We start from the raw sequence: 27,556 nt of genomic DNA, 5'->3' as shown, positions 1-27,556 counted from the left end.
AACCCAACATCCCGGTGGGCAGTCCAGGAAGTGGCTCCTTCAAGGCAGTATTTTCAAGGGAACTCCCTCCTGGCCCTAAATTCCCATGGGAGGAGAAGTGGGTTTTACTAGGCTGCACAAAAAAGAGAAAGATTATGAGGACCTTTTCTCTTTAAAAAGCATCCTTCCTTAGAACTTGGGACTTCATAACATAAAAAAAACAAAACAAAACAAAAAACAACTTTATACATACCTAGACTAAATAAAAAATCGTGTTCTTGATCTGCTTTCAAGAGCTGTTAGAAAAGGTGGCATCATTTTCTCAGCCTCTGGCTTGGTACTACCAGCCAGAGAGGTATGAAAGATCAGTAGTTCTAGAACAGTCCTATCCGGCTGGCTGATTTGATAGGAAGTAAAGGAGGCTGTTTGAATAACTATGTCTGTGGTTGTGGGGCTTCTCAAATCAGAACTGAGGACAGAAGTCCTCCTCTTATGTCCATTCCAAGATCCAGGGTTACCACAGAGCTTGAACCCTAGAGCCCTCAGAATCTTAGCCTCTGGACCACTTTCACTTCTCTAGGTTTCTGCTAATTACTCTCTTTTATGCCATTTATGTTCCAGCCACCCTATAGCTTCCTTCTCTGTCGGCCTCATCTTGTCTCAGGTTCTTCTTGAATCTTTTGGGAGCGCCTTAAGTCTGGAATTTGTTGTTGTTTTTTTTTTAATTTTTATTTATGATAGTCACAGAGAGAGAGAGAGAGAGAGAGAGAGAGGCAGAGACACAGGCAGAGGAAGAAGCAGGCTCCATGCACCGGGAGCCCGACATGGGATTCGATCCCGGGTCTCCAGGATCGCGCCCTGGGCCAAAGGCAGGCGCCAAACCGCTGCACCACCCAGGGATCCCAAGTCTGGAATTTGGATGTGGGGAGGCTGTGTCAGTGAGGGAAGAGAAGAGTCAGTCCCCCTTGCCTTGGAAGGGGGCCGGCAAGCTTGCAGGGAAAATGTAAGCTGTCCTATTTCTGGAACTCTCCAGAGAAAATAGAAGCCAAGACATCTTTTTAATACCAGGAGAAAGTGCTATGTATCATAAGAAACTGAGGTAACAATAAAATAAATGTATTTTAGCACCTTCTATGTACTAAAAACTGCTAGTTGACACTTTAAACTGTTATCTCACTTAACCCTCATAAGAAAACTTTAAGGGAGGTGATGTTAATCTTATTTTATGGATGGAGAAGTTGAGACTCCTACAGGCTGTCCAAGAATGCAAATTAGAGGCCCAAAGAAGAGAGAGCAGTTACTTTGAGCACTTCAGGAAGGATTTCTGGAAAAGGTGGTGTTTAAGCTGGGCCTTGTTAGATGGACAGAACATGTGGAGATGGTAGTGGCCTTCTACACTGAGATTTGAGATTTGAAGCTGGTATTCCGGGCCTCGGACAATCTGGCCTTTTTTGAATGAAGTTTCTTGCCAGTTCCTTGCTTTATGTTCCAACCACTTGGAACTAAACAACGTCCCTGAATATGCAGATGGAGGTATTTTAGGCCTCTGCACTTCAGCCAACAGCAGCCGTTTTCCTTCACCTCTTTCCTCTCTCCCAGGAGCCTTTGTATGTTCTCTCTCACCTGGGACCTTGTCTACTAGTTTTGCATCTCTGGGTCAGAACCTGACCCATGGCAAGAGCTCAGGAAATTATCAAATAAACAGATGGGTGGAGCTTGAGCCTTGGGAGAAGACAAGTGATGAGCAAAAAAAGTCTTTGTTGGCCTCATGTCCTCCTTCCTGCCCCTTCTGGGGCAGAAAGGCTCATTCACAAGTCCAAGCCAAAGTCAGCACAGGCTTCAGTTTCATTGGCTACAACCGGCACACAGATGGGGTGCATTAGAGCTTGATGATTTAAAGAGTTGGGTTAAATGCCTGGCTGTGGGGAGGGAATGAGAGAACTGTGGCTGGCATCGCACAAAGATTCCTTTATTTCACTCCACAGCCACCCCCAGCGTTAAATAATCTATAGATTCTTATGCAGGTCCCCTTAACGGAAAGATTGTTGCCCCAGCCCCCTCCTTGAAAAATAGGCCTTTCTTTTCATTTTGTTTCTCTCTCCCATTTAAGAAAGTTCAGGGATAGAATGTTTCTCCTGTTCTCCCCTCCTGACACAATCTCCTATGCGGTTTTAGAATCTGCCCAGTGGGAGTTAGAAGCTGGAAAGCAGATAACTGGAGCAGCAGTGTAATTAAATGATACTTTGTACTTGTAACAGAGCCTTTCATCTGGAAGCTTGACATTCCGTTGTTTGGTTTAAAAAAAAAAAAAAAAAAAAAAAGTGTGTCTGACTTCATTATGGAGATGGCAACACAAAGGTCCAGAGAGCTAAAACTCTATTCGGCTAGTAGAGAACTGGGAACAAAATCAGGACTTTGGGCTCCCATGGAAATGTGTGATTGTAATGTTTTGAACTATTAGGATCTATCCTAATAGGGTGCAAAGAATCCTCCACTAGTTTTTCTGCCTTCCCAGCTTGCTATAAGCCCCAGAGGCCTCATTGCTTGGAATCAACTGTCCAACCTCAAGTCTCAGTTTCTCACTAAAAAAATGAGTGAAGTAATATTTGCTGCTGTATGTAATGCCTAGTAGCTAGCACTCACTGTGTGCTTACTATGTGCCATCTCCATAACAGTCCTATGAGGTAGGCATACCTTATTTGAAGGTAGAGTGAGGAGGTTTACCTCACTGGGTTTTTATGAGACTGGATGAGATCATGGGTGTGTGGGTGGTTGGCAAATCACAAAGCTCCTATGCAGATAGAAAGTAGTCCCTTTGCTTGTCTTGGTTTGCTGTCCAAAGGAGGTTTGGAGGGGGTGGAGGGGATTGTTCTTGCCTGATACCAAGCAAATTTGGTCTAGCCAAGATAGTTTCACTTTAGAATGTAGAGCCCAGGAGTTGGATTTCTCAAAAGGCCATAGAAGCAAAGTTGTATGTGTCTGCAAAAAGGTAACAGAGCATTTTCTCTGTAGGATGGGGATAGGGGGCCTTTTTGAGTTGATGATGGAACTATCTAGGGAATGTGCTGAGACATCCTACATTTTCTTTCTTAGGGGGGTGTTGTGGTCTAAATACTGGAGTGTTTGCAGGCAGAGGTATTTTAAGTTGGCATGAGGAATTGCTCATATTGTTTTTTCTCACTTAATGGTGCAAGCCCCATTATGAAAATATACTTGGGTTATAAAATAATAATAGTTTCAGTTAGACCAGCTAGTTGCCCCAAGCAAGAAAAATCTAATGTTCATTTCAGTGGGAACTGGCTGTTAAAGAAAGCTGGATCGTCATAAGCTTTTCTGTGAAAATTTTCTGTCTGTGATCCTTCCTTTGCTTCCCTCCTGCTGACCCCATCACCCTTTGATGGCTTTGTGAAATAGGCTATTTGGGAATGGTGAATTGGATTAATCTCTCACAAACTCACTTTGGGAATGGTGGCTTCATTCCAAGACACAGTTTGCTCTAGTGTTCTAGGTGCAGTGGTGTCCAGTCCAGAGGTGAGGCAGAAATCTCTTCACCATCCAAAGCTATATAAATTACTATATCAAATATTCAAGTCAGATTATCGCCTGGTGACAAGTACAGAATTCCCAGAACTATGGGTCATCTAGTCTAGCCTCTTTTCCTGAGGAAAGAGGCCACAGACAATTCAGTGACTGGCCTGAGGTTCCACAGCCTTAATGCCAGACATCTCTATCTCACACCCCCTCAGCTGTGCTCTGTGTGAGGAGCACTGGCTGTTTTTCAAGCCCTGGGCCTCCCTCTGAGGTTGGGCACTTTTAGGAGGACAGTTCTTTTTGTTTCCTCTTGGGTTCCATCGGGTTTACAGTAGTAGCATTTTGGATTTACCTGCCTGCCTAGATGTAAGATGCAGCATTGCTTTGAGAAAAGTGGCAGAGAGGAAGATGTTCTGAAGCCATGTATTGGTCTTCTGGCTACCGAGAAGTCCACCCTGCCTGCTGTTTCCTACCTCTGCTTCTGAGACCTAGTGTTCCACACCAGTGATTCTCAAGAAGACCTATACCCCTAACACAGTGGCCTAGAGGTATTAGACTTGGAGGGGTGCTGGTATGGAGGTACAGAGATCTGTTCCATCCTTTCCGTTCTACTTATCGGGGATTTGTTTCTCTTAATTTACACTGTCCACCAGCTTGTCTTTAATGTCTAATAAATATCCTAGAAAATTGATGTAAAGAATACATACAAGAATAGGATTTCTAAAAATCCACTAATTTCTTTTAAGTGTCTTGAAAAATTATAGTGAACTTTGGATTGTATGTAGTAGTGTTGATGGCTGCTGTGTCACATCAAGTAGCATAATTCATGAAGAATATGTACAATAAGATATGTCTCTTGAAGATAATTCTGAGCTTTTCTAACTTGCAAAAAATATATGAATTCTAATTTTATTAATTGAAAGATTTTTGGTATCTAGTAGATATGTGAGAATGCCTTTTACAAAAACTATAATTCAATAAAATTAGTATTTCTATTCCAGCAGGAGGAAAAAACCTTAGATTGTATATAAACATATAAATGTCCATATCATAGAAAGTGAAAATTTTGTTTCTACAATACTGGGATCTATAATTGTACCAGAGTGACTGATTTAAGAAAAATGAGGTTGAGAAAAACCATGTTGGTAGGACCTACACCATAGTGGGTACCTTTACTTCCTTTGTAATGTTGATAAAACATCATTGAACATTTGTTGATTTCCTAAAGACCATTTCTGAGGTACAGCAAAGGCAGAAATGATAAATTATGAGAAGAGTTCCAGAGTAAGCCAATAAGCTCTGTTTAAAAACACATTCAATTAGTAGGCTCCATGCCCAGTGTGGAGCCCAATGTGGGGCTTGAACTCAGGACCCTGAGATCATGAGATCAAGAGTCGGACATTTAACCTACAGAACCATCCAGGCACCCCCACTTTCAATTTAGCTTTTGTAAAGAAAATTACGTATTTAATCTAAAGTTACTGACTTCTTTTCCCCAACTATCTGACATTTAAAGCCCTAATCTTCTAATGAAGTATTATTTCTGGAGGAGGGCAAAAATCTGTTGATCCCTCAGGAAGGGGTGACAGGTAAACCAAGTCTATACAGAAAATCTCCAAAGGGATATAGTTAAATGACAGTGTTCCTTGGTGAAAAGAAACCATTTGGAGCTTGTAAGATGTAATATTTTATGCTATCTTCTCTCCATAGGGAGGGAGATTGAATTACTTCAGGTGAGATAAAACATAAATTAGTCTGGGATAATTTGTTTGTATAGCATGATTGCTCAAATAGGGAACCACCTTACCTGGATCCAGAAGCCTCTGACATATGTGGGTAATGGCAGTGGGGACTGTGCCTATACTTGCTGTTTTGTCTCATTGGTTCTGTTCTGTCATTACACATCCACTAAATCTGTACTATGTGTGTATGTAGCACTCTAGTAGTATTAGAATATTACCCTCAGAGGTTTTATCTTCAAGGAACTTGGACTCTAGTTAAGAGATAATAGGTTCATAAGTTATTCTTTTTTGAAGTTTGTATTTCATCTTATGTTTATCTTAGAGCAGTTATCACAGTGTAACAGTGCATGTCTCCATTAGCTTGTGAACTGCTTGAGGAGATAATTGTGATACCATCTTTGTTTCTCTAGCACTCCACACAGCTCCTAAAGACTGGTAGATTTTCAGTAAATATACGAATGAATGACTGTCAGTACTCTGAAATAGAGACAGACATAGATGATCTTAACTTGGGATCCATGGACTGGCTTTAAGGGATCCCTGAAATTGTATGTTTAATTCTGTGTGCATGTCTGTTTTTCAAGGGAGGGTTCCATAGCTTTCTTCAGGTTCTCAAAAGGTTGTTGACAAAACAAAAACAAAAACAAAAACAAAAAAACCCCTTAAGGTCCATCTGTCTAGAAATTGAAGTTCTGGGAAGACTTGGTAGAAGAAATGACATTGAGATGTGCTTTGAAGCAAGAATGTAGACACTTGGAAATGGGTGGGGAGGGGCCAGTAAAAAGAGCAGCATGAACAAAGAAGTGGAGGCAGGAAGCATGTGGGGAGCTTTAGGTCAGATACTGAAGAGCTATGAAAAGAGATCCAAGGAGTAGGTTGAAGCCAGATTGTTGGAAGAATAGAAGTCCTGATTTTATACTGCTGGCGTTTGGGTGCCATTGAAACTTTTGAGCAAGTAGTGACACGACCAGAGCTTTGCAGATGTTGTGGTGTGGTAGGTGAACTGCTAAAGAGGAGTTTGGAGATGGAGGAACTAGTGTGTATGCATTGCAGTGGTCTCTGGCTGTTTGGGGCACATGATGGTTATTCAGTGAAGATTTGTTGAGCATTGCTTGAGAAAGAAATACAAGCGTTCTAGGATTTTAAAAAACCTGCCATTTATAGTCACAAATAAGAGGGATTAAGTTCAGGAAGTCACACTCTTTGGATGGGAGGCAGACCTGTCCCATCGTCATGTCTGCTCCCTCTGAAAATGATATAGACACAAGTAGAATTGCTTACCGATTTATTATCAAAGGAGCTGCTAGGGACTAAGTCTGGTGAATCATCTGTGTTTTTTGCTGCGGACTGCAGGCAGCTGGAACATGAATCTGCTCAGATGTGATCCTTTCTATGTGGTTGCTTTAAATACCAAAAGGAAATGTTGACTTGAGCTATGAGGCGTACCCTGAAAACTCTGTGGTTTGCAAATGCCTGTAAGGTTCCAATCCTAAGATTGGTTTGTACATTAATGCCTTGGCATTCAGTAAGGATGCCGATGATTGCAAGCTTGTGTACTTAGTCAAAATCCAAAGAAACTCTTTTCAACAGAATGCCTTCTCTGGGAAACAAGAAGTAGGTGCAGGACCCTACCCCTATGTTTTTATTTGAATGCTGGCACTCGGTCTGTCTCTGGAATAGTAAAGCTGCACCATTGCTGGTTCTGCTGTTTTCTTTTTGGGGCCTGAACAGAATCCACCGTCATATTCTGATTGTTCAGTTTTTATTTCAAACAACATGCCAGGCTTTATGCTGGGTATTGGGGATAGGGATGAAGTCAGTGTGATTCCTGTACTTAGCCTATTATCTTTAGGGTACAAAGGAATGTGAGGCTCACTGTGGAGGGCAGAAGAATGTTTACATATGTGGTTGTGTTGTTGCCCTAAAAAACACAGGATGAAAAATGTACATTGCTGCTTAACTACTATTTATTGAACATATACTATGTTCCAGGGACTCCTTTAGACATTTTTCTTATTACTCCATCCCTTACTTTACAACAGCCCTTCACGGTGGGAATTAGGTGACTTGCCTAAGGACATAGGTTACCAAGAAGCTGTGTGTTGTGAGATCTAGATAGGTCTGTGCCCTCTTTACCATAGCTTGATAGTCATGGCCTTGGGTAGCTTTTTGGCATCAATTATTTTTCTTCTTTTTTTTTTTTTTCTTCTTCTTCTTCTTCTTCTTTTTTTTTTCTTCTTCTTTTTCTTCTTCTTCTTCCTCCTCCTCCTCCTCCTCTTCCCCCTCCCCCTCCTTTTTTTTGTTTTTTTGTTTTTAGGATTTATTTATTTGAGAAAGGGAGAGAGCACTCGTGCGTGCACACCCAGAGTGGGGAGGGGCAGAGGGAGAGGGAGAGAGAATCCAAGCAGACTTTGTGCTCAGCACAGAACCTGATACAAAACTTGATCTCAGGAGCATGAGATCATGACCTGAGTAGAAACCAAGAGTTGGACACTTAACTGACTGCACTACCCAGGTGCCTCAACATCACCTATTTTCTGGTCTCTCAGTAGTGTTGGTGGTAAACCCTACTCTACTGTGTTTCCCCTCCTGCCATTTCCCTTGCCTGAAGAGTCCTTCCTTCTCCCTCTTTCTTTTTTTTCTCTCTCTCTCATTCCTTCCTTCCTTCTCTTCTTTCCCTTCCTTCCCTTCCTTTTTCACTTTCTACCCATTCCTGAAGACTAGTTTAAGTATTTTCTAGGATGTCTTGCTGGACTAGAGGATCCTTTCCCTATGTTGAACTCCTAAGTTCACTGCAATTAATAATGACTGTCTTATAATAATATGGTCTGTGTTATTGTGGTTATATGCACTTTTTACATATAATTGTCTTCCTAATAAGACTCTAAATGACCTAGAGTCAAAGGCTCTTCAGAACGTTAGAGCTAGAGAGGCCTTTGAACCTGGATTTTTTATTTCAGCTCCTCATTTTATAGATTAGGAAACCAAAGCCCAGAGAAACTGAGTACTTCTTGACTTTGTACTTTGCCACCTCCTCTCTGCCACACCACCTACAGCCATGTACATAACTGGTGCTTGTAAATGCTAGAGGAAGGCCTGGAGGAGAAGGCTGACAGGGGCAAAGCAAAAGTATCAAGCTGTATGATCTTGGGCAAGACTGTTCCCTTTGGCCTTCTATTTTCTTCAGTCATCCAAATGAGGCATTAGATGAGACTGTCATTAAAGTGTCCCTCCCCTCCTCCCCCCATCTTCTGATTCTAATATATAGCAGCAACAGATGATACAAGGCAACGTAACTTAGTGGTTAACAATATTAATCTCTGAGCCAGACTGCCTGGGTTCAAAGCCTGACTTCACATAGTAGTTATGCAAAGCAAGTCACCTCTTTGTGTCTTAATGCTGTCATTGGGAAAATGAGAATAATATTAATATTAGATACCTAAAATATTTCTTTTTTTAAAAGATTTTATTTATTTATTCATGAGACACACACACACAGGCAGAGACACAGGCAGAGGGAGAAGCAGGCTCCATGCAGGGAGCCCGACGTGGGACTCGATCCCGGGTCTCCAGGATCATACTCCAGGCTGAAGGCGGTGCCAAACCTCTGGGCCATCAGGGCTGCCCTAGATACCTAAGATATTTCTGAGGAAATTAGGGGAGGTCATCAATATAAAGTATTTCTCACAGTGCTTGACATAATAGGAAATGCTCCATAAAGATTGGTAGTTGTTACCTTTGTATATTCACTAAGTAAAACTAAAGTGGCAAACATAACCAGATGCTGGCACCCCTAACTGTCCTGGTATATTGGCCCTTACTTCTTTCTGAGTCTCAGCTATTACCTATTGGCTATACCCTTGCCAGTGGTCTTCTGAGACCTCTATAATCGCCGAATTTCTTGTTCCTTGTAATTCCGAAGGGATGAGCAGGTCTCTGAAGATAAATAACAGCAGCAGCCTCTACTCTCTGACAGCGGTGGGGTTTGGCTTCCCTGCAGGCAGCCATGAGGGCACTCTAGAATTTAAATGGAAAAAACTGCCCCTGCCCCTTTCCCTTCTAGTCTGTCAGGTGGTGATTTTTCCTCCGACTCACACTGCAACCAATCTGAGACCTTAAACTGCTCTAACAGCAGCCTGGATTTGACTTCATAGCCAAGAATTGCTTGTCAGTTTGGTTCACCCTGTGATGCTTCCTGGTATGGATGGAGTAAGGTTCTTTGAAAGAAGCCATTTTCATTATTTTTAAAAAACAAGGCCCTAAAAGAATCTCTGATATCTTTGTTTCCAAAGCAGTGGGCCAGCTCCTGAGGGGAGGGTTTGACCTGGTGACCCAGAGTATTGTCTCTGGGGTCAGGGCTGCCAAGCCAAGGAGAGCTTTAGCTCTCTGCTTCCCTCCCCTCCCTTGCCTGTTGCTAGTGTCTGGACTGTGACTCAGGGGCAGAAGGGGGAGGAGTGGAAGAGAGGAGGAGACAGCTCCACCAGCTGCTGCTAAAAACAACAACATCTAATCAGTCCATGAACTCCCTCCCCTCCAGACCACAGTGATGTCAAGAGGCGGAACAGATGGCACTGGCTCTCCCCTCCTCCTTAACACCTTTGGGCCTTTGAAAGGACAACTTACATTGTCAAAACGAAAATAATTTAGTCTGGGGGACCAGGAGACTCCTTTTCCTCCCTGTTAGGGCTGGTCCCACCAATAGCATTTGCTTTAACTTTAACTCTCCAACAGATTGATGAGGGGATAGAAAAATTTTTCCTTGCCAAAACAAAAGATCCCAGAATGAAACTCCCTGCACTAAATCCTACCATTTATTCCTCTCTCTTTCTCTCTCTGTCTCTTTCTTTTCATGTATTCAACATTTAGTAAACTCCTCTTACATGTTAGATATTGGGAATATAGTTGCAAACAGATGTATGCTTTGTCCTCACCCAGCTTGTGCCCAGTACCTTTTGGTCACTGGAAAGCCCATCATCTGCAGAAGCAGCTGGTGGCAGAAGTAGGGATTCCCATCCTGAACTTGGTACCCAGGGTTGTCTGGGGCAGCTGAGAAACCAGCATTTCCATATTGCTTTCCATCCAATTTGCCTGATTTCATGAGGATGCCCACCTACGCACGGCTCTTTCCCTGACTGTCCCAGTCCTCCATTGCAGTGTCAGCCTCGGCTCTCCCAGCCCAGTAAAAACTGCCAGCTAGGCTCTTGAAGTTTGAGGTGGCCAGTGGATTAGACCCCCTGTTCTCTGATGTGGCTTTGGAGGAATGTCTGTTCTCAGGAACAGGCCTTCAACCATTGGGTGGTAGTTGTTTTGTTTACTTCTGAAAACTGTACAGTTCTACCCTAAGTCCCTCCCCCTTTAGATGCAGAATGTTCCAAATGACAGGTAGAGCTCTGGAGAGCCCTTTAAAGTTTTCCCTAGACAAATTTACCCAGGTAACCAAAGGAGAGAGGAAGCAGGAGAAACCAGACTTACTGGAGCTTGTTAAGCTCCAAGTCCCCATATTTCTTGATCCTCACTTCAGCAGGAGAAAGAAAAGGCAAAGTATATTTGTGGGGGAGGAAAGCTCCTCCCTGTCTGTCTCCTTCTCTGTAAAAACAACAGGCCAGTCTGCCCTGGGCACTGTGGGGGCAGGTGCTGGGTAAATACACAAGGAAGGAAAGCCGATAAGATAAGGTCTGACAAATCTAGGTCACCAGGCTGCTGCCAGGCACCTGTGTGACTGGTCACCTTGAAGCTGACAGGAGGGAGGATGGACTTTTGTTCGGGGCACAGGCTGACTTCCCATGCCTTTGTTTGTTTATTTAATAAACATTTGTTGAACACCATTATATGCCAGGCTATATGCTAAGTATTTCAGGCCCCTGTATGTCTCTGTCAGGCAAAATCTCCTTCTGGATCCCAGGCCTGTAAACAGTGCTAAAAAAAAAGAAATGACATCATGCAAAATCCAGTCGGTCCACTAACTTCCAGGGTGGGGGCAACTAGTCTCTTGGTAGAAGGGAGGGCTCTTTGGAGTCCTTATTCCGTCTTTCTTCAGCTAAACCAAGGGTCAGGCAAAATTTTCTGTGAAGGCTGGATAGTAAATATTTTAGGCTTTGCCGGCCATGTGGTCTCAACTGCCCAACTCTGCAGCCATAGAGAATATATAAACAAATGAGAAGGGCTGTGTTCCAGTTAAATACTTATGAAGCAGGTGAGAGGCTCAATTTGTCCCTTGTGCATCATTAGCTGATTCCTAGGCTATAAAACAAGAATTAGTGTTGTGAAGCGAATGTTGGAGAAATGGGTTTATGTGATTTCAGGAGGACTCTAAAACCAACATGGTGGTTACATTTGGTACGGATAATGTAGGAGCTGATGCAGTGTGCTCATTGACTAGTCCTGTTTGATATTCTGTGGTGTCAGCTACACAGGCCAAACTTTAGCCTCAGCCATCAAGCACCCCCAGATTTCCACTGAAGGTTACAGAGTGACTAAGCCAGACAGTGCACAAAGTTTTACACAATCTCATCACTCTCATGGGAAAACAATGTGGGGCCCTGCAGACACAGAGTCCGTGGCATCATTTTAAAAGCCCTGAATGCAGGGTTAAGATGCCTCTGCTCTAGACCTGGCTTTGCCACTAACCAGTGTGACACTGAGTAAATCATGTAACCTCTCTGACCATTCAGCATATATCGAATACTACTGTATGAGGCATTGGGGAAACAGCAGTGGACACATGAAAATGTTTGCCCTTAAATAACTTATGGTCTAGTGGGGAAGACAAATGGATAAATTATTATGAGATGTAGTGAAACACAGTCTTTGAGGAGGTGATTGTTCAGGATGCTATAGGGGCAAAGAGCAGGATGAGTTTTTTCTAAGAGAATGGGAAAGGGAGAGAGGTTCATTCTGAGCAGAGGCAGAGAAATGCCCTAGAGGAGATCATGCCTAAGGAATCACAGAAAGAGATGGAGAGGGTGAGAGGGGGAAGCAGGAGGTCAAAAAGAGTGCATTGCACTAGGTCCAGAAGGCTCAGCTAAGAAATTTAGATTCAGTTTTGTATGCTCTGGGAAGCCATGAAGAACACTTTAAGCAAGAGATGTTAATGTTTGATTGAGATTAGAATATTATACCATGGCCTATTTCACAAAATCAACGTATCCAGCTTCTAAAAACTGTATATCCATGAACTTTGTGTGGACAGGGATGTTGATATTGTATAAAGTTAATCAACACCGATAATTAAGCCAGTGCTATAATTCTCTGGTAATGCCTTCAGCTAAACAGCAGCCAGGTCAATCATCAGCAAACACCAAGCACCCATAACTTGGATGGGTTTTCAGAGGAAGGCCTTTCAGAGTTCCCTGCTTTGCTGGGCCAGGTATTCCCTTTTGCTTGGCCCTCTTGGCTGGCTTCTTGAAGCTCACTTAGTCATCATTAGGTGGCAATTGCAACCCCACGTTTATGAGTTTTTCTATTACATTAAAGTGAGAACTGAGTTGCAGAATTCACATGGCTTTTGGTGTAGTCATGGGGCTTGGGACAGTGAAAAGTGAAGGGAAGAAGTAGATGGCTTCTGCACTCTTCCCAAGAGTTCCCACTCTTCCCACTACTATGTCTGAACGTAGTGGAAGCCAGCCTTAGAAAATGGGGATTCTTGGCAGAGATTCTCAAATCTACAACACATCAGAATAATCTGAGACAAAAAAGCCTATCTTCAGGACCTACCTCCATAAATTCCTATTCTGTAGCTCTAAATGTGACTGGGAATGAAAGCCGTGCCAGGGGAAGGAAATAAGTCACTTTAGCCGCAGGATTTAAGGAGGCATCCACTCTTAGGGCTGTACAGGTGCAGGGGCAGCACCTCCTAGCGAGGCCCTCCTTAAATGCCATGTGCTAGCTTCCTGGCTTGCCTCACCCAAGTCCCAGCTTCCTCAGCACTTTGAAAGTAGCCAGGGCTTGCTGGCCCTACTGTTCCCTGTATGCCTTCTAGCCTTTTCCACTCCCTGAAGGTACAAAAGGGTTTTTTTGTTGTTGTTGTTGTCATTGTTTTAGATTTATTTATTTGAAAGATAGCACAAGTGAGATGGGGTAGGAGAGACCAGAGAGAGTGAGTCTCAAGCAGATTCCCTGCCAAGTCCTGAACCATACACCCTAATTGGGCCACCGAGCTACCTAGGCACCCCACAAAGGGTGGTTTTGACTAACATTTGTTTGAGAAAAGAAAGAGTTCTTTGGAGACCTTCTTCTAATAATGATGATAATAGTCCTCATTTTACTGAGTGCTAACTATATACCAGCACAAGTGCTGGGCACTATTTGTGTGACTCACATCTTTTGTCCTACCGACCAAGGGAGAGATGTACTACCATTGTTATCAGTTGGGGATGAAGAAAACGAGGCTTAGCCAAATTGAATTGGCCAAAGGGACTCAGTTAGGAAATGGTAGAACCAGAATTGGAATTCAGTTTGTGACCTCCAGTTCATACCCCTAAATGCTATGCCACTCTATTTCTTGTTTTTTTTTTTTTTTTTTTTTTTAAGGATGTTATTTATTTATTCATGAGAGACACAGAGAGAGGCAGAGACATAGGCAGAGAGAGAAGTAGGCTCCCTGCAGCAGCCCAATGTAGGACTCAATCCCAGGACCCTGAGCAGATGCTCAACCACTGAGCCACCCAGGTGCTCCTCTTGTTCTAAATTAGTAGGCTGGGCTGGGTTTCTCTGCTGTCTTAGCGCTTCCCAGGCTGTCTGCCTGGCTCTGAAATCTTTAGGTAACCCCCTGGGGTCTTGAACTTGCACCAAACATGGTACCCTATGGTCTATGTTTTCTTGTTTTTTAAAAAATAGGGTTTTTTGACCCATAGAGCCTTGGCAGACAGGGGAAGGGTTGAAGGAAGAGCATAGGTGATTCTCAGCAGAGGCAGAATAAGTTATTCTTAAGCTGTTTACTAATTAGCTCCTTTTGCTCCTGAAACCAGAAAGAAGAGGAACTCAAGAGTCAGCAGGGCTCGGAAGCCCTAATTAATTTGTGGTCCAACTGGGTCAGGGAGAGTGACCCTATGCAGTGGCTTTTTTTTTTTTTTTTTTAATTCCCCTCAGGGACATGTGTGCCTCAGCTCACTAGAGCAGAGTTCCACAGCACTGAGGGGAGGGATTCCACTCTGGGAGTTAGATCTCCTGTGAAACACATGTCTGCCTATTCAGTCCCTTCCTCCCTAACCTTCTGGCTGGGTTCCTGCTGGTGTTAAATTGCCCCAAATACTCAGTCTCTTATTTCACATCGTCAGGCAAAGATCCCACAGCCAAGGTGCCCTTTCAGCTTAGCTTTCCCATTGGCTGCTGCTCTCTGACAGATAAGCTTCTCAGAGAGGGAGGAGGGAAGATGGAGAGGTGGGTAAAAACTGGAGCAGACCCCTTTGTCCCTTTGTCATGCGGTGCAATGGGTCCTGCAGCTCCCCAGGATTGTATTTGACGGGGCAGGCTCTGGGGTGGTGGCTAAACTTCCAGCCCTTCTTTTATTGACAGATGGAACCTCACTTGGCTGAGGCACTATTATACATATGTTTAGACTTTACCTTAGGGTCGAAATTGGAGGCTGAAAAATTTTAACTGTCAAGAGACAAGGAAACTTTGTTCAATGTGTGGGCTGGGAAGAATGCAGGGGCTCCTGAGCCAGGCTCTGTTTCTGCATAATCTGCTATGGCTGTGCCTGACTCCCTGTCTGTTCAAACCTTGAAATGTTTCATTCCTTGGGCTGGGTGGAATGGAGACATGAATGCTACTGCTAGTCAGGAGGGGGAAGAAGCCAGTGGACAAAATGTTCCTGTGCCTGGATGACCAGCCACAGCACAGGCTGAGTCCCTAGGAATTGAGATGAAACCTTGCCTCTTTCTTTAGCCAACCCATATCTTGAGTAACAGATGAGTTACTGCCAGATGAACTGGTTTTAATTTACCTTTTTGAAGAGATAGATACACTTAAAAATGAGCATGGGGTTTGCAGGGTTAGCTTGCCTGTCTCACTGCTGTGTGGAATGAACATGTACTCCTGGATTTACACATCTTCTCTCTTCCCTGTCATTTGCAACCAAAACAAGTCCCTGGAATCTAGTTATAGAAATTATCATGTTATGTGGAGTTAGTTGATATTTCAGTCAGGAAATTTCCTCAAGACAAGGTTCTCAACCATGGCCTCTAAACACAACCTTGAAGGTAGGTGATATCATGATAGAACCCAAGAACTGGGCATGTATGTATAAGTTGATCTTGAGTATCCAGAGACCATTTTAAATGTGTACAGAAAGGTAGCAATTAAATGTTTGTCTTGGAATAAGCCTGGCCTCTGCATTCTCCCAGGAGCCCTCTCCTAGGGAAGATGATTAAAAATAGATCTGAGTAGCACTTCCTGCTTGGCAGATGGCTGATAGCAAATGCTAGGGCTTGCAGCTGACCTTTCCTTTCTGAAATCTGCTCTATGTTTCCATGATGCTAATTGAGTCCCTCTCCAGACCTAATCAAAGAGCTGGCTGCAAAAAAAACAAGGTTTGCTGTCCTGGCTGGGCTCAGTTCATGGAGCAACTTGAAAGTGCTGGAATTTGCATGGAAACACCCACTCTGTGGTCCAACTGGCTGGTCCTTGTTTAAAAACTAACAAGTTCTGCTTTCAGATTTGCTGCCTGGTGCTGTTAAGGATTCCACACCCTCTCCACCCCCATCAATAAGAAAAAAATTAGTGGAAAGAGGAGTGGTAAGAATTCCCTGTGTTAGATGTGTACACAATAGACAATGCTTACACTCATCCAAAAAAGAGGCAGAGATTTCTTGAGATTTGGCTTCCAGGAGTGGTTCTGTCCCTATCAGCTGTTGTATTTCCTCACTTATAAAACACTGATAATACTTGAGACAATGCCCTGAGGTGGTATCCAAATACGGAAAACACAAGATATGGTTGCAAGCATCTGTGGATCGCTGCTGAGTTCTCATGGAGTTATTCACCTCTCCTGGAAGGGAGATGGGGAGGTAGATGGGTCTTGCTGAGACTGTGCTAAGTGCTCTTGTGTCTTCAGTGGCAAAGCACCCCCACTGTATCCACCCTTTGAGAATGTTCTCATCCTCTTCAGTTCCATTCTCAAAAACTCTTAATGTTCATAATGTGTCACAATGATATACATTGTTTGGTACACATTTTTTGTATTTTTGTCCTGTTTTCTAGTTAGCTAGAGATTACAAGCACCTTCAGAACAGAGCTGACTTTCTGTATTGTTCTTGATGCCTGGCAAGGTCTGGGACATAGCTCCTCATTAGATACTTGTTGATTTATAATTATGGAGGTACGGTATTCCTCATTATGATATATCACAAGATTTTAAGTAGACCCTTATTACTTACTATTAATATTTAGATTTCTCCCCAGTTTTTTAAATCATAGACTATATTCATGTGACACAAAACTGTTTTCCTTGGGAAATGATTTTCCAATGCCTGATATTTCACAATGTGCCTGGGGCTTTTGTGTTGGCCAGGGAAGAATGTTGAGCACCAGAATATGTGAAAAGAGTTTAAGTCTCTGTCTTGAGGATGAGAGCCCTAAAATAGGAATTGTTGGATAAGATAGGCCAGCTGATGAACAGAAAAGGCTTTTTATGCAGATAAACAGGAAGTTTAAAAACATGAGAGAAGAGGTCTAACTCTGAGTCAGAAATGCTCATCTAATGTGTGAGACGTTTACTCTCTTGAGAACGTGGACTCACAGAATGTTTACCCTCGGAAGAGACCTTACTCAACCCCCTCATTTCACAGATGATGCAACTCCCAGTTCAGAGGATCAGGATCTTGCCCAAGGACATCATGCAATTGGAAGCAGGCGATCTAGCCTTGCCTGGCAGGGGTGGGAGTGAGTTGGCTGGTTGTTCTGACCCAGTCATGTTCTGTTTCTAGAAGGAGTACCCTGAATCACCGGTGCCCAGCTTTTACACTTTGGCAAGCACCTTATCCTCATTTATAAGAACCCTTGGGCTGTGATTTCATCAGGCCCCACCAGGGCACTTTTAATTAAATAACATTGGCTCTTCCTTCATAACTATTTCTTATAACTCTATCCCTTAATCCAGTCCTTTGGGTTGTGGAGGTATATGAATCTAGGGGTTAAATGTAGATGTATACTACTATGTTCACTGGAAACATCAGGAAAACCTGATGCTTGACAGCTGCCACAGTGGCGGGGAACGCATTAGTCAACCTACTGTAGCGTGTGCAACCTGAAGTCCAATTGTTAAGGCCCTGTGCTATGATTAGCATTTCCAGGAGAGCAAAGTGTTGAAGGTGTTAGGGAACACCAAATAAGAAATGAAAAATGAGGTTTAGAAGATAGTGGTAAACTTGGTAAGGGTAAAACCATGCTATATACAGAAATTTGAAGGAACTGGTGGAAGGAAGGGTGCTGCCATTAAAAAAATTTTTATTGTTTATTTGACAGAGCGTGTGCGTAAGCACACAATTAGGGAAAGCTGCAGAGGGAGAGGGAGAAGCGGGCTCCCCGCTGAGCAGGGATTCTGACTTGGGGCTTGATCCCAGGATCCTGGGATCATGACCTGAGCCAACGGCAGATGCCCAACCAGCTGAGCCACCTCAACACCCTAAGTCCTGGCATTTATGAAAGGCTGTTATATGCCAGTGACTTTACTTTCTGCGAGGTGGGTATTGTCATCCTATTTGGCAGATGAGGAACTTGAAACCAGAAAGGTGAACATATCCAAGAACACATGGTAGAGAAAGTGCCACAACTGGGAATTGAATCTAGTTCATACAACTATATAATTCTTCCACTATACCAAGCTACTAAACCGGGAGAAATTCACCCAGTACAAGGAAACCTTGATGTGAGCAACATAACAGCTTGAAAGCTATCACTCGGAGTTTTATTTGGCACCAGAGAAAATAATGATGGGGCATCCAGGAAGCTCTCAGGAGGCGGAGTTCAGCCTATATGAGGAATTTGGTAGCATTGGAGTGACCAGCAGTAGAATGGGCCTCCTGCGGAGGTAGTGAGTTCCCTCTCCCTTAGAAGAGGTTTGGTAGGAATGTGGATAAAAGCCATGTATCAGATGATCTTTGGAGATCCTTCAAATCCCGGTGGCTTATGAAATTAAAACTGGACAAAGTCATATGCATATTGTTCTGAGATCCTCTACTATAACCAAACTATAGTCTACTGCATGAGATTCCTGCAGACTGCAATTAGTTAAGTCTTTCTTTTCTTTTCTTTTCTTTTTTTTTAGCTATCTCCCCAAACATTTTTCTGGGTTCTCTGCTCATTCTTTGCCATGGTGCCCAGGTGCCAAAGAAGAGATTTTAAGTGATTTCTTTTAATTTTTTTCCGCTTGTTGTGAAATGAGAATCATTCATTCAGTTGTGAACTGGGAAGGCTGTTTTCAGGCTGGGTTGCAGAGAACATTCCTACGGTGGTCCTCAATCAGCCTTAAACATTGTAGGCTTACAAATTTAATTTTACCTATTCACTCAAGAGTGGCCAAACTCTGGTGAAACAATTCACCTAGCACAGCTCACAGGAATCTAATTGATAAACCAGGTTTCTAATTCATTAATTTATAGTGGAACAGGTAATCCTGAAAGCTCAGACTGTGTGTTGCCTTCCTTGAAAGTAAACCCACTTGAGTGAGAAAATTAAATTTAGGCAGTTGCTAAATAAATATGGAATCAGAGCAGAGGAAGCTGAATAGCCTAAGAGATTTTCATCAATGCTGACAGCTTGATCCATCCTTCTTCATCAAAGAGACAGAATTTCCAGGTGAACACTCTCTAGAAAAATCTTGGGACTTTGAATCAAAAGCCAAGGATTTGTGTTCTGACCTTGACTTATAAACTATATGAAACTGGGAAAGTCACTGGAACAGCTCTGGGTTTCAGTTTCCTCTGCTGTGTAGAGAATGAATCATTTAATGTATGTGCAAGTGTTTTGTATAGTCTGATGTCCTGTATACATGTCAGTATTAGTCTAATTGTGTTAGGCTCCTTTTAGGGAGTCACTTGGGACAACACCATTGTTTTCCATCTTTATTCTCCCTTAGACTTTGGAGCCTACTGCCTGAGTTGTTGTCATCTGTTTGTTGTTTGACCATGGGCATAACCTTAAGACCCTGGTTTTAATCTCTCTCTGCCTTAATTTTCTCATCTTAATGGGAACAATGATCGTCCTACTTCATCAGATTGTTAGAGGATTAAATTACTTGGTTTATATAAAACAATTTGAATCTTGCCTGGCATATAGTAAGCAATATTTACATGGTAAGCACTATATACAACTGTACTGTTGTTATCTCAGTTTCCAGTTTAATGAGCCAACTTAATCTCATCTGTAAACTCTCCGATTTCACTATAGTGATTGGTTGTTAAAAATATTTTAAAGGGCACCTGGGTGGCTCAGTCAGTTAAGTGTCCCAACTCTTCATTTCAGCTTAGGTCATGATCTTGGGGTTGTGAGATGGACCCCTGCTTCAGGCTTCGTGCTGGGCATAGAGCCTCTTAAGACTCTTCTCTCTCCCTCTGCACCACCTACCCCCCAAATATTTTATTTTTTAAGAGATTTATTTATTTATTCATGAGAGAGAGGCAGAGACATAGGCAGAGAGAGAAGCAGGCTCCCTACAGGGAGCCTGATGTGGGACTCAATCCCCAGACCCAGGATCACACCCTGAGCCAAAGGGAGATGGCTCAACCGCTGAGCCACCCAGGCATCCTCCCCCCTGCCACCAAATATTTTAAAAGCAACCTCCTCTATAGTGCATGGTTTCAGTTTGGAAGCCTTTTCTGGCCTTTTTTTCTTTTTTTCTTTTTTTTTTTTTTTTTGGCCTAGATTGGTTGCAGGGGAAGATTTACCTTGAGAGTCTGTAGGTTTTGCCCCCTGACATCAGATATCTTTTGTAGTGTAAAGATGTTTTATCTGCCAGTGTTGAGTTGGCTTTGGAAACAGAACTATAGATTAAAACAGAAATCCATGAAATTGTTATTTGTTCTTTCGTATATTAACTTGTGTTATCTTTTTACTTTTAGCAGTTTGTAGTGAATTATTTTAAAGGCCCGATGGTTTTGAGAGAAATTTGAGTTCCATTATTTCAGCTCCCTTAAAGTTTTAGTTTTATATTTGAACTGCAAAGGGCCCCAGTATTAATCACTGCCTGCCATTACATTCTGATTCTACTACCTCTGCTCTCTTTACTTAGAAGCCAGTCTCCCTGAACAGACCTAGATAGGGTGATCTGTGCAGCTTTCTTATGTAGAGGTTGGGCCTTGTCTGATTATGGGAATCCTCCACCCCTTTTCTTCCTGAAAAATGCCTATTTTCTGTGCCTTTTCAATGGAGAGCAAGGAGTGAATGCAGGATGTTGAGAGCTGGCAGCATTTGTTTTCCCACTGGCTGCATGTTTACATTGGCATCTACTGTCCTAACCCTTTGCCATCAACTAGGGTGTCTTATCTGCTCATGATTCAACAGAGAACAAACCCACGGCCCCAAACCACATCTGAGGCCCTTAGAACAGCTGGGAGAGGTGTGGGAGAGGAGTTGTGGGGATCTGTGGCAGGAGATTTGGAAGAGAGTCTGGGGAAGCTCTGGTAAGACAGTCCAGAGTAGTCTCACAACTCCCATTTTAAATCCGGAAGGACCGTGGTGGTGAAAGGAAACAGACATTTACTAAGTGTTGTTTCATGAGCCAGGACACTGTGCTTTATGTACGGGCATTTGTTTAAACAACATCCCTTTAGAATAGGGCTTTATGGAATAGGTGTTATGTTTCTCTCTTTTGTAGATGGGGCCCTGCGGCTCAGAAGGATGCAGTGACTTGCTTAAGGTGACACAGCTTGTTCCAAAACCTGCATCCTTTACACTGAACATCCAGCAGACATGGTAGTGAGAGGGAACAGACTCTCCAGCCTCTTTCTCTACTCCATCTTCCAGTTTCCTTTCCGTGTCTCTAGTTTAGGTTCATTCCTAAAAGCAGCCTGTTTCATGTAGGTCTACAGGAAGGTGAATTTGAATGGTCTGATCTTTAAGTGACTTAGATCCCAGAATATCCCCTTTAAGCAATAAAATGTGGCACCCAGATTGCTCAGCACCTTTTGTTTTTGCCATTCATTCCTTGCATCATTTGCATCATGTATGCTCCCATGCCCTTGGAATTTTATGACTCCACACAGCAGATATTTCCTCCTTGAGCCAGTCCCTTCCCAACCCCTCCCTTCATCTGGTTAGGGAATATGAGGGTGAACTGGAACCTTCCAAAGCTCAAAGCCAGGGGAGGAGGGCTCTGAGAGGCTATGCTTTTGTCCCAGGCAGCACACGTGGCTTCCTACCCCATCTCAAAGTTTCTAGACAGATAATGTGAAAGCTTTTTGTAAACCATAAACAAGTGTAAAAGACTTTGTTCTTTCCTCATCTTTCTTAGTGACCCATGTCCTCGTGTGGAAGTCCTACAGAGTCAGGAAATCCTTCCCTTATAATTAACCCAGGTCTCTCTTATTTCCATTTATGTCCATTTCCTCCTCCTCCTATTGCAGAGAAAATGGAAGAAATCTCCTTTAATCTTCTTTTCCTCTTAGCTAAAGACTCACTGTCCCTTTAAGTTGCACTTGGGTTCTAATTCTGGAAGTTTTTCATCATTTTCATTGTTCTGTATTATCACCCTTCCCACTTTTTTTTTTAAAGATTTTATTTATTCATTAGAGACACACACAGAGAGAGAGAGAGAGAGAGAGAGAGAGAGAGAGGCAGAGACACAGGCTGAGGGAGAAACAGGCTCCATGCAGAGAGTCTGATATGGGACTCAACAAGATCAGGCTGTGAGCTGGAGGCAGGCGCTAAACTGCTGAGCCACCCAGGCATCCCCTTCCCACTTTCTCCATATGCTTCCTCAAGGGTGAAATCCAAACAGAATCCAGTATTACTTTGCATGGGTTTCAGCCCTTTGGAATGGAGCCTGTGGCTTACCCTGACCCTAAATGGGAAACTCTACTGGGCCTGACCATGGATGGAGAAAAGAATGAGAAAGGAAAAAAGACTGGGCCCTCCCCAGCAGAATGTCAGACCTGCTGAGGCAGGATGTTTAGCCAGCACTCCAAGGACAAGGGTTTTGCTAATCTTCCTTTATATATCTTACTAATACTCCTACTGTCTTCTTGCTGAAATGATGTATAGCATGGTATATGGTGCCTTCAGCAAACACCTGGAGACAGTAGATTTGTGGATGCCAGGAGCTGCAGCAGGGGACATGGAAGGTGACAGTGGCATGAGATTTTGGAGAGTGGAAGTGAATTGGTGATGATGATTGCACAACCTTATGAATATATCAAGAGCCACTGAATTGTATACTTTAAGAGGATGACTTTTATGGTAAAATGTATTACATTTCAGTTAAAAAGAACTCAACTTTACATTTGTACTAAGTTCTTCTATAGCTATCTAATAAGAAATTGTAACAATGATAGAAATATATAAAGCCTTGAAGTGTATGAAGTGCCTTCTTGCATACACAATATCTCATTTATTTCTCATAGAAAGCTGGTATGAGTGTGAGTACTGTTTTACTGTACCCATTTTGCAGATTAGGAAATCAAGTCTGAGAGTAGTTAATTGGCTTGCTCAAGTTAGTAGCATAGCTGGTACATAGCAAAGCCACAACTCAAACTCTGGCAGTTTGCCTCTTTGAAGCCCATGTAATTCACACTGCCTGTGGATGGTAGGTCAGAGAAGCAAGCACTGAGTGCTTTAAAGGATTCACGGTATATGACTGGAAAGGATCATGGGGAGTGTCAGTCTCCTGTCCATTTTTATGGAGACCTTGAGTTGCAAAGAGTAGAACACTTGTCCTTTGTGGTAATAGTAGAGAAAAGGGAAGATCAAAGTCACTAAAGAAAAGGATTTTGAAAATCCAAGTAGATTAGAATCAGCCTTTTCATCTCTTTCTTTTCTAGGCTCCTGAAAAGGTCAAAGAGGAAAGAAGGAACTGACCTTCCTTTTACTCTGGACTTCATTTACCTTGTTTTACTTATTATCTTTAAAACCCCTATAAAATAGGTGTGGTTTCCATCTACAGATGTAAAAGATGTCAAAGCTGAGAGAGGCTGAATATTTTCTCCAAGGTCAAGGAGCTAATAAGTTGTAAACCATGATTTCATCCTGATTTTCTGATACCAAGGCTAGATCATCTTAGTGTATGCAGATAGGCACTGAGCTCCCAGATACTGCAGCCAGATAGGCAGGTGACATCTGTTTTCCTTCTCTCTCTGTTCACCTCTTGAGGCACATGCTTCATTAAAAATGGTTGACCTTTGTTAGGGTGTCTGAGGGACTCAGTCAATTAAGTGTCAGACTCTTGGTTTCAGCTCAGGTCATGATCTTGGGGTTGTGAGATTGAGCCCTGCTTTAGGTTCTGTGCTGAGTGTGGAGCCTGGTTGGGATTCTCTCCCTTGCCCTCTGTCTGCCCCCCCCCAACCCCCAATCCTTCTGCCTCACCTAAAAAAAAGAAAAAGAAAATGGTTAACCTTCCCAGTGAGAAGAGAGAGTGCAAGTTGGAGAGGTTCTGCTTCATGCTATGCTAGGAGGACTTCTTGCCTGACTCAGCTCAAGGGTGAGGACCTGTACCTTATAACCAGGGGAAGGAACCCATATGTTTGCTCTTGCCACCTCCCCCCAAAAAAGTATTCATTTTCCAGGGTCCTCCTACTTTTTTTTTTAAACATTTTTATTTATTTATGATAGTCACAGAGAGAGAGAGAGAAAGAGGCAGGGACATAGGCAGAGGGAGAAGCAGGCTCCATGCACCGAGAGCCCGACGTGGGATTCGATCCCGGGTCTCCAGGATCGCGCCCTGGGCCAAAGGCAGGCGCCAAACCGCTGCGCCACCCAGGGATCCCCTCCTCCTACTTTTAAACAGAATTGCTGCCTTCAGACTTTCAAAGGGGCCAGAAATCAGTGGTTTTGGATACTAAACAGGAAACTCAAAGCCTTTTCCGTTCCTTTGAGCTGGCTGGAAGGGCTGGGCCTGGAACTATTACTTTCCTTTAAAGGACAGAAGAAAAATATTGTGTAATTTAAAAAAAAAAAAAAACAACAAAAAAAATAAACCCTTTCCTGGAGTCCTGAACACCAGCCTTGGTTGATACACAACATGGAAAAGAGCTGTCTTGTTGCCTGGCAGTAATGACAGCAAACAAATGTGTCTGACAGTCTGTTTGGGATCTCCTGGTCTGAAATTCTGTTTGCTTCATTCTAATTGCTTCCTTAACTTCCTTTCAGTCTCCCCACCTTTGGTACCACCCTCACTCAAGGGAGTGCCAGGCTGTGCCTGGTTATGCCAGGCTGGGCTGGGCCCCACAGGATACAGTGACCCAGCCGGGGCTATTCTTGTCTGTGTCTATTTGCAAGATGCCTGTTGTTTTCAGTGGCTGTTTTTCCCATCATAAATGTTGACTTGGCGGAGGCCCAGAGTGGAAGCCATGGTGGAAGAGCTTTCAGAGTTCTTCCCAGGAAATTCAGCTGGTCCTGAGTGCCAGGCTGAGCAGACAGTTTCATGGTCACCCAGGAGGGTACCTCAGTGGATACTGCCTCCAACACACCCCTTTGCAGAGTGTGGGTATTGGCCAGGGCACTTTTGTAGAACAGGCCTGGAAGAACCATAGTGGCCCTGGGCAGCACCTCTGGGCCTGGCTGGCATTTCTCTTCTCTGCCATGTGTCCTCCCCATCCCCTACTCTCTAGGAATCCTAGGCTATGCCAGACTAGAGGAAATTACTTGTAGGCCCTGTCCTGAAGCAGACAGAAACCCCCAGAGTGGTCTCCAAACCTAAAATCGCATATGCCTATTAGTAAAAAGTTCGAGTATATACTCCTAATATATGGATACTTATATGTGGTATGCACATACTGCTATGTAATATATACATTATAAACATATATTCAAAGAAATTCTTCATTATTTAAAAGGAAGAAAAAAGTTATAAATTGGTTTTCAAATCTTATTGAAGGTATGTGATTTAATATGTTCTTTTAAAAAATTATTGGTCTATCACTTTCTGATATAGTAATTCTAAGGTATGTCCTAATGAGGGTATATTTCAGTACTTTGACAATTTCCCTTGCTGAAAAGCTCTTACAAAGAGAGGTAGGTTCAAATGCAACGTTGGCATGTTTGTACTTATGAAAATCATGATCCCCACGATCTAACCCATTTACCCAGTTACACAAAGGTTTCTGCAGAAATTTGCAGTTGCTCTTTGTTTGTTTTTAAGATTGATTGATTGATTGATTTGACAGAGAGAGAACTCAAGCAGAGAGGAGTGGAAGAGGAAGAGAAGCAGACACCCGCCACCCCCTGGCCCCCTGCTGAGCAGGGAGCCTGACATGGGCTGGATCCAGAACTCTGGGATCATGACCTGGGCTGAAGGCAGAGACTTAACCAACTGAGCCACCCAGGCGCCCCTACAGTTGCTCTTTGTTTGGAATACTTTTAAGTAGATTATGAAATTGTTTCCTAATTGTCCAAATACAGCGTACAGATGGGAGGTTGTAGAGATGGCTTATTTTAAACATTTTTATTGGATTTAAAATTTTTTGATTTTATAAAGTAACATTCACTCTTTGATATACAACCCTATGAGTTTTGATAAATACTTGGTTTTATAACTACTGCCATAATGAAAATAACAATTCTGTCTCCCCTGTTATGCCTTGTGGTCAAACTCTCCCCTTAGCAATGACCTTTGTTACCTACTTATCTTAGCCTGATGCATTTCAGATTCATCCATGATGGTATGTGTATCAACAGGTTGTTCCTTTTTTTATTACAGAGTACTGTAATATGTGAGGTATCAGTTTATCTACTCACCAACTGAGAGACATTTAGGCTGTGTCCAGTTTTGGACAATTATGAATAAAGCCGCTCTAAAACCATTGTCCTGCAGGTTTTTACATGAACATAAGTTTTCTTTTAACTTCGATAAATGAAACCATCAACTCTTGTCCAAAGTGGCTGTGCTATTTTGCAATGTATGAGAGAGTTCCAGTTGCTACACATTCTTGACAGCACTTGGTTTTGTCAGCATACAAAAATTCAACCATTTAACCACAACCATAGGTGTGTAGTGGTATCTCACTGTAGTTTCTGTTTGTTTGTTTATTTGTTTGTTTGTTTTACTTATGATGACCCTTTTATTACAAAGGATACAACTCAAACAGGCAAAGGGTAGAGATACATAGAGCAAAGGATGAGAGTAGAGGGGATGGTGGAGATTTCATGCCCTTTCAGGATACATCACTCACTGAACACTTTGAATTTTTAAAAAGTATTTACTTATTTATTTTTAAGATTTTATTTATTTATTCATGAGAGACACATACAGAGAGAGGCAGAGACGCAGGCAGAGGGACAAGCAGGCTCCCCCCAAGTAGCCCAATGTGGGACTCGATCCTAGATCCCAGCATCACGCCCGAGCCAGAGGCAGATGCTCAACCGTTGAGCCACTCAAGCGCCCCTTAAAGCTTTTATTTATTCATTTGATAAAGAGAGAGAGCACAAGCAAGGGGGGTGGCAGAGGAAGAGGGAGAAGCAGGCTCCCCACTGAGCATGGAGCCTGATGTGGGGCTTGATCTTGGCCCCCAGGATCATGAGCTGAAGACAGATACCTAATTGACTGAGCCACCCAGATGCCCTACTCACTGAGCACTTTGATGTGTTCACCAACCTGGAAGTTCTTAGAATGTGATTGTTCCAGATTTTTTAAAACATTTTTATTTAAAGTCAATTAAACATTTGGTGTATGATTAGCTTCAGAGGTAGACTTCAGTGATTCATCAGTCTTATATAAAATTACATCACATGCCCTCCTTAATGTCCATCACCCAGTTACCCCATCCCTCAAGCCCCCTCCCCTCCTGCAACCCTCAGTTTTTTTCCTATGATTAAGAGTATCTTGTGGTTTGTCTCCTTCTCTGAGTTCATCTTCGTTTTATTTTTCCCTCCCTTCCCCTATGATCCTCTGTTTTGTTTCTTAAACTACACATATGAATGAGATTGTATGATTGTTGTCTTTCTCTGATTAATTTCTCTTGGCATAATACCCTCTAGTTCCATCCATGTTGTTGCAAATGGCAAGATTTCATTGTCTTTGATGGCTGAGTAGTATTCCATTGTATATAGATATACCACATCTTCTTTATCCACTCATCTGTCGATGGACATCTGGGCTCTTTGTGGACATTGCTGTCATAAACATTGGGGTGCAGGTGCCCATTTGGGTCACTACACTT

General features: G+C 42.9%; 1 protein-coding gene across 2 annotated transcripts in view; it reads left to right on the top strand.

Moving 5' to 3' along the window:
• YPEL2 (yippee like 2) overlaps positions 1–27,556 on the top strand; it is a 63,135-nt gene that overhangs the window by 21,015 nt on the left and 14,564 nt on the right. The gene's annotated exons all lie outside the window — the stretch shown is intronic.

This window comes from Canis lupus, chromosome 16 (assembly GCF_048164855.1).
Source record: "Canis lupus baileyi chromosome 16, mCanLup2.hap1, whole genome shotgun sequence".
Lineage (NCBI taxonomy): Eukaryota > Metazoa > Chordata > Mammalia > Carnivora > Canidae > Canis > Canis lupus.
Note: the sequence above shows the minus strand (reverse complement) of the source record. Positions and strands in the feature narration are given on the sequence as shown.